Raw genomic sequence first — 8036 nt, 5'->3', positions numbered from 1 at the left:
TTAAACCAACAAGGTGAAAATTTATTAATAAAATATTTAAAATATACATAATAAATAAATTATAGTTTGATTCAATTCTAATTTATCCCTTATTTTATTAAGTAGTAAGCTTCTAAGGAATAAAGTCATACGATTCAGCCGAGATTTTTTGAACAAAATAGAAATAGAGATTGGTGTACCTACAATCAAGATGAACTAAATTAGATATAATTTTGTCATGATTAAACTAAACATTTTGGGATGATTTTCAATTAATGTTTTTATGTTTTCATGATTTTATTTTCATTTAATGTTTTGTCAATGATAACGTATGGATGTGAAACTTGCACATTGAACGCCAAAATGCTACACAAACTCCAATGTACTCCATAAAGTATGGAACGCTGTATGAATAACATGGATAGATAGGAAGCGGAATACGCGGGTGAGAAGTATGACAAGGGTGAAAGGATATATGATAGTAAACAGAGTGGATAGATTGAAATGGCAATTGGCGTGTCACGTAGCCAAAAAAGATAGATGAAAGATGTAAGTGCTTAGATGGAACCCGAAAGAATGTACATACATAAAAGGGTCAAAGGAAGGCCGCAAGGAAGATGTATAGACGAAATTAAGAGAATGTGTGGAGTGAGATGTATGAGAGTTGCGCAAAGACAGAGATGAGTGGAAGTTTGCTAGAGAGGCCTTCATCCAATAGCAGATAGTGAATGGTTGTAAGTGATGATGATGATATGAATACACAAACTATTATTATAGATGACTTAATAAGTTCATGTCCAATTTTTTAGACGCAGAATGAAGTGCGTCACGTAGTTAGAAGAATGGACAAAAGGTGGACTAAAGAAGTACCAGAATTGTATCGGAGTGAATGTAATCGGATAAAGGAAGGCCGCAAGGAAGATGTGTAGATGAAATAAGGAAAATATGTTGGGTGAGTTAGATAAATGCGCAAAACAGAGACGAGTGCAAAGGACTCCATCCAGTAGGGGATGGTGAATGTCTGTTAACGATGATGATAAAAATTATATTTTGATAACATTTAATTGTATGCTTTTACATTAATATTTTCGTATGTTGTTTTTCAACCTAACGCAACTTAATTTAGATTTTTTTTTTGATTAAATTTATTAAATTTATAAGTAATAACAATCTAGTTTGTTATTAAAATTAATACAATTTTGTTTTATGTATAAAGTTTATTGTTAATTAAATAGGCACTTATCTCATTAGATTAGATTCGTAGTTGGAGAAATTTGACTTAATTTACAACCATTAAATAAAAGCTTCTCCAACATATTTATTTTATTTTATTTTATTTTATTGTCACAAATCAATACACACTCGCCATTACAGATTTGCTCCAATGCGACGGGTGTACGTTAATGAAATACATAAACAATCAGAAATCAGAAATACAGTAATACATACATATACAATCAGAATATATAGAATATAACAATTAATCAGAAATAATAATCATAGTGACATCTATGGATTTCAGATTACTGTGTATAATTAATACAAATTATACACAGGCAGATTTTTGTGACAACAGGATTAGATTTAATACCAATTTTCAGGAACCGTTTCAGCAATGATCAGATAAAATTGGCAAACTCTGATAGAGAAACAATCGATTTGGAGTCACAAAACCCCCAAATCTAACCAGCAGTGGCGAGGACACGAACCTATGACCTCAGTGATGCTAAATATATACGCTATCACTAAGCCAAACTGCTGGCTTAGTGATAGCATAGCATATGAACTACATATCTCTGTATATACTTTCAAAATTGAAACTCTGATCTCAAACTTCAGTTTCTATAAGATTTGACTTAAAATTTGGTCTCTGTTATTCAAACGTAAATATGGATGTACTTAAAACAAAACCTATGTACATACAAATCGTAAAAAACTACTCGCTTTTCATTGAACCATATATGTATATGTACATACACATCAAGATGTAAAGCTTATTAAATTTAATTAAATTTCTCATTCAAAGCCACCAAAGTAAACAAACCTTTAGCTTTCTGGCGAGTCTACGAAATCTGTCAAATTAGTATGTGTGCACTCGACGATGCAACTATCGTCATATACAAATATAATTCGCGTCGCGTTCATGGGCGGACTCGGGCAAACCATTACGATGCTAATGAGGGGGTAGCTGGGGGTGGTTGTGACTTTTCGACGTGGGGGTGAGTATTCTCGCATGTCGTCTCGTCGCGGAACAAGCCAAAAATTAATCCGCAATTCGGTCGTAAAATTTTAAACATCCAACGACATGCCATCAATTTCCCACGGAATGAAGAATTGTCACCAGCTCGGCATGACAGGATATCTGCGTCGTGTATGCGGGGACCCCACACTACCCTCTATAAACCCCCCCGTAGCCGACCGAAGTAGTGTCGATTAATTTTCATGCAATATTGCCCACTTATGTATGACATTTCCAACATTAAAACTTTCTGATTCTGATTTATATTATACGACATGTCATCGTGTAATGCATTTAAACTAGAATTTTTCATGGTCATATTTTCTTTCCATGCCCAACGGTAAAACGAGTAGGTATGCATCGATTGACTGTACCAAAGAGTAGTTATGAACTACCTATGTATATTCTTTTGTGTGCAGAGTATAAGTCATTAATATAAACGACTATAAATTAGCCGTAAGTTTAAATACAAATAGCTCATACAAACGTCAATTTGAGGTATATTTATTTCCTTCGGATATGTCAAGGTCGGGTTGCATTTGGTATAAAGTTATAATTAAAAATTCATCCCCTAACATGTATACTTCGATTAAATTAACTAACGTAAAATTTATTAATACAAATCGTTTCACATTGTATACAAAGCCGGAGTGGAAAAGGTTAAGGAGTATTTGGATATTGTCCTAGTACGGGCACGTCTTGCCGTTTTGTCATTAATAATTATAATATCGAACATGTATAAACCTCAAAAATTGACTAGATTGTATCAATAGGTATTCACATTATTTATCACTTTGTAAACACTTGGGCATTGTTCCCGCGATGCTTATTACACTATGCAACTAACTATGGATTTAATTTAATTATATTTATAAATTGGACATGTTTATTAAAGCACATATGGATTTTTTTCTTAAGTATTAGTTCAGGTTCGTTTAGGTCATGCTTTAAGGTAAAGACAGACAGAGAGGTACGTGGCGTGTTTTTGTTCAGATAGTTTTGCACATGAAAAAAAAGCGATTGTATTCCAAATCTTTGACAAAACTCACCCCCTGGTGATATTTCGACTTTCTGGCCTATTACAAACATTGGTTAATTGTAATTGTACAGAGAATTATAGAGACATATATGGATAAATTTTGATAAATTTACGTTTTTTTATTAATCACCGAATTTCAAAATGCTGAAAAACTTGTAATTTGCGAGAAATTTATTATTTATTAATTTATTGAATTTAATTTGTTGCATTTTTAGAAATCAGCGAATTCGAGATGTTGTAAACTTGAATTTTGCAAGAAATAGGACAGAGCTGTCAATTTGTTGTAACCGTTTCAATGAAATCAGATAAATTGGCAAACTCTAATAGGAAACGATCGACCGTGGAGTCACATATCCAAGGTTTGATCTAACTAACCGTTGATCTGTGCTGCTGGTTATATGTACGTACATACATAGATCATAATCATCCAATCGAGCATTAGCTTGTTTTGAGATCAACTATAGCCACGGTGATGATTTTTTCGGGCACGGACTTGGCTTGTTTGTGTATAAACCGACCCGAAACCAACAAAATCTAACTACCGCCTAAAAATTGTCGTACATTTCAAACTAAACGGACAGATAGCATCTAAAGCAACGGATCCCGAACTGCGGGACATTTAGCCGGAGAGATCCCATCATTTTTGTGTGCGGCATGGAAAGGGTTAATTGCCGCGGGGCACCGATGATGTTGACGGTTGTTAATCATTTCGGTGTCTGTCTCTGAAACTTTGCGTCGCGCCGAAATCGTAAAATCATGTCAACTCGCATACACAGAGCGAACACGGCATTCTGATATTTGGCCGATAAGACGACGCCGTTATTTAAATTTTTGGCCGAAAAACAAGCTTTTACGTCCCTCAACTTTGAATTAACTTTACATATTAATAATATCGGGGGGGAATCGAGTGGGAGGGAAAAGTCGCGAGTTTCCTCGAACATGCATTGAACTGTCCGCATCGTGTATATGAAATATTTATATGACTCTAATTTAAATATTCTATAGTCAGTGTGTTTGTTTGTAAATAAATAATAGTAAAAAAATGTATGTTGCCGTGTAAAATTTTCAGCTGTAAAAGAAAAACTTTCCGGCATGAAAATTTTCGTATCCACTTTTCAAATATTAAATGCCAAATGGGGAAATATGATAATTGTGTGTGTATATCCACTACTGTGCAATTTTATACTATGGGTAGCATTGATTTGACTGCTGTGTGCTGGATATACTAGTACGTGATCCGAAAGTAATGTGCATTTCTGTTTTCATTTTCAAGGTTTGCTCTTTTTATAAATAACATTTAAATATATTTTTTAATGCTTATAAATAAATTTATTTATAAGTTAAAGATGTAGTTGGTAATAATGTTTGGAACAGAAAGTGTCAATAAATGAAAATGAGCTAGTTAATTTATTTTTAATGCATTTTACTATTAATAAATAATTATATTTACCATATTATAATAGCTATTGATCCATTTATTTTTGCTTATTTTAAACATAAATTTACTTGTTAGTATTTATAGTAGCATTATTTTATTTTAATGTATATGTAACAGAGAAAGTGTTATTTTCAGTGAAATTTTTATTTTACTGACTCAGGTAGTGAGTACAGATGTAACAATAGAATTACAAATTATTATTAAAAATACATATACATATATGTATGTACAGCATAATATAAAAAAAGCAGAAGGACCTATTTTAAATTCGTATAAATGTTATTATTTTAAATAAGAGTCTTTTTAAGTCAACGATCTAAAAGTATATTTTAATAAAGCAATAATATAAGTAAATTTGTGCTTTAGTAATGTGTGGTTGATTAGATTTGTAATTTATGAATTACTTTAATTTTAACAAAGAAAAGCGATTAAAAATATTGTAGTCATGACCTTGAAAGTCGAGTGACATGCAAAGAAAAGACTGAATAATAATTTCAATACAATGTTATACATTTGGAAAAGTTTTGTTAATTTGAAATAGAGATTTGAATTTGTTAATAAATAAAATAATGTTTATATACATAATATTATAGAATAATATATATATATATATATATATATATATATATATATATATATATATATATATATATATATATATTTTTTTTTTTTTTTTTTTTTTTAATAGCTACTGATCTACTGATCATTTTCTATATTACAATTTTAATTTAATTTTGTTAGTAATCATAGTATTATATTATTCTAATGTTAATGAACAGCAAACTAGAAAAAAGAGTTCAAAAACCTATTTACAATTCTTATAAATGCTCATAATACATCTAATACATAATATTAATTAAAGTCGATGACATAAAGCAGATTGTGTTTAGGTAATCTGTGTTTATACCTGAAGCGTATAGAAATTTTATTGTAATTAAATTATTTCCTTATTAAAGTACGTACTTGTATGTATCGGAAATTAAGAGATGACATATGTATTTACAATGTCGAGACTTTCGTGCTGCTGTATACATACCGTCGAGGCGGGCCACATACACATGAGCCCATTAGTCCAAAACGAGTCTGCCGGCGATAGGGCTTATTTATATCTAACATGCAATTATCATGTAACTTAAAATGCAGGGACGCACTCAGGACCCGTTTCCGTCGAGTCACCATGCGACGAATCGAATACGACTTTTCCCGGAATTCGGATCCGGAACGGGACGAATCAATTTGACGAAGAAAAAGAAGTCATCATAAGATGACATTTCAAGTTTCAGATTTTTTTTTTGAATATTTTATTATTTTTATTTGAATATTATTATATACGTATGAAGAAAATATTGTTCGTTATACTTAAAATTTCTTTCATTATAATTTTGAAACCGGAAGTAGCAGAAAATTGGCATTGTTGGCAATGTTCGAGTTGATGTAGGTGTGAGTCGTTTTGAACTCTCCTATGGGGAAGATGAACTTTTGGAAGATTTCCAATTGGATTTTTTCGTTAGTTATTCGGTTTTCGGGCCGATGATATGGTCTAGTGGGGCCCTGGGGGCCCGCGGTCCCGGTTCGAGACAGGCACCTGCCGGTACGGGCCCTCCAAGAGGGCCCCCTCAGCGCCGGGGACCGACATTAATTAAATACTTCACGTGTGCGCGCATACATATACGTATAAACATACACATACACGTGCCAAACTTTTCGTGAGTGATCACGAATCATAAAAGTGTATGACTTTTCGGGTGAGTCAGGGCTGGCACAAAGTTTTTTTTATTATATAATTACTTTCCAAAATTTACACTGCTATATAAGTCCAAAGTTCAATGTCAATTAATTTATTTAACAATATCAATTAATCAATGTCATTATGTTTGTATGTACATACATACATGCATATGTACTATTTTACTAAAGGCAAAGAATTTTTAAAATATTATCGTGGGATGGAAGCTAAGGAAGCGCTAGTATTTAATAAAATTTAGTATCGATAAATCAAATTAAGTTTTACTATTTATTTTCAACCCTTTTAATATATGTGCTCTTAACGAAAAAATTACAGTATAATTTTTATATTAATATCATTTAATTAAAAAAAAAAATGTTTCATTTTGATAAACTAGCAGTGGAATATTTTTCTGCTTAAAAAAAGTCAAATATTTTGATACAACACGATTTTTTCCATACTACTGAACGAATCAAACTAAAAATTTATATTTGTATCTTAAAGTTAATAAAGTTTTGGTTAAATTGTGAACAAAATCCGACAATCGAAGGTAAAACTTTTGTCTTAATGAAATTCCAAAATGTGTGAGTTTCTCCACATTAGAACTCAAAGGTGTATCTAGAACCAGTACATACATATGTATGTTTGTGTGAGTCAATATCGATTTTTATTAAATAACTATATATTTTATAATAATTAAAAAAATATATAAAAAAATAAATAAAATATTAAAAAAATAATTGCATAGAATGTGCATGTCAAAACTATAAAATATTAAAATCTGTACGGAATTTTTGTGGATATTACAAATGATTTAAATGATGATCTTGCCGATAAATATAATTAAAAAAAAACAACTAAAATTATTTAAAATAATTTATATTTAATATTCTAATCAAATGTATGATCGGTACAAAATTAAACATTTAAATTTATTTACTCACTTTCACCTGAAAATACGGTCCTTTAAGCTGAATCACACAAAAAAATACACAAATGTCCTTTCATTATGATTTTGAATGCGCACAGAATCATACAAAGCCATTAATTACATAACATTGACTACACACAATTTGTATATCATCATCATCGTCGTCAAAATATGCTCGTATGCATTTTGAAGTGCGGTTTAAGTGCTCGCTTTATGTACAAATAATGCATACACACATATTCATAATATAGACACACAACGTTCGGGTACATAATGAAGAAAGCTCAGACAACAAAGTATAAACGAGGGGGGAGGGGGGGGGGGGGTGGAAAGGGGGTTGGTTAGGCATGAGCTTCGTAATTAAGCTTTTTCGGGGGTTAAGTTTTGGGTGCATGTGAATTTATCTTCCGTTTATACGAGTTGTCTCTACTTGTTTATTCTCCGCAAACATGAGACGGCTGGGCCGCATTAAGGGGGGTATAGAGGGCGCTTTATTCGCTTGATTTTTATCTATGATATACAGCGTTCGTATGTGAAGTGGATAACAGTTTAATTGATTTATTAAAAGTCAAATATATATGTTCAATAGAGCATATGTACATGTTCGTATTTGGTATTGTTTCTTTATATATGTAGAAAAAATCTGCAATTACGTATATGTATGTAGGTATGTACATATATATA

This window comes from Arctopsyche grandis, chromosome 10 (genome assembly GCF_051622035.1).
Source record: "Arctopsyche grandis isolate Sample6627 chromosome 10, ASM5162203v2, whole genome shotgun sequence".
Taxonomy (NCBI): Eukaryota; Metazoa; Arthropoda; class Insecta; order Trichoptera; family Hydropsychidae; genus Arctopsyche; species Arctopsyche grandis.
This window is presented reverse-complemented; position numbering follows the sequence as displayed.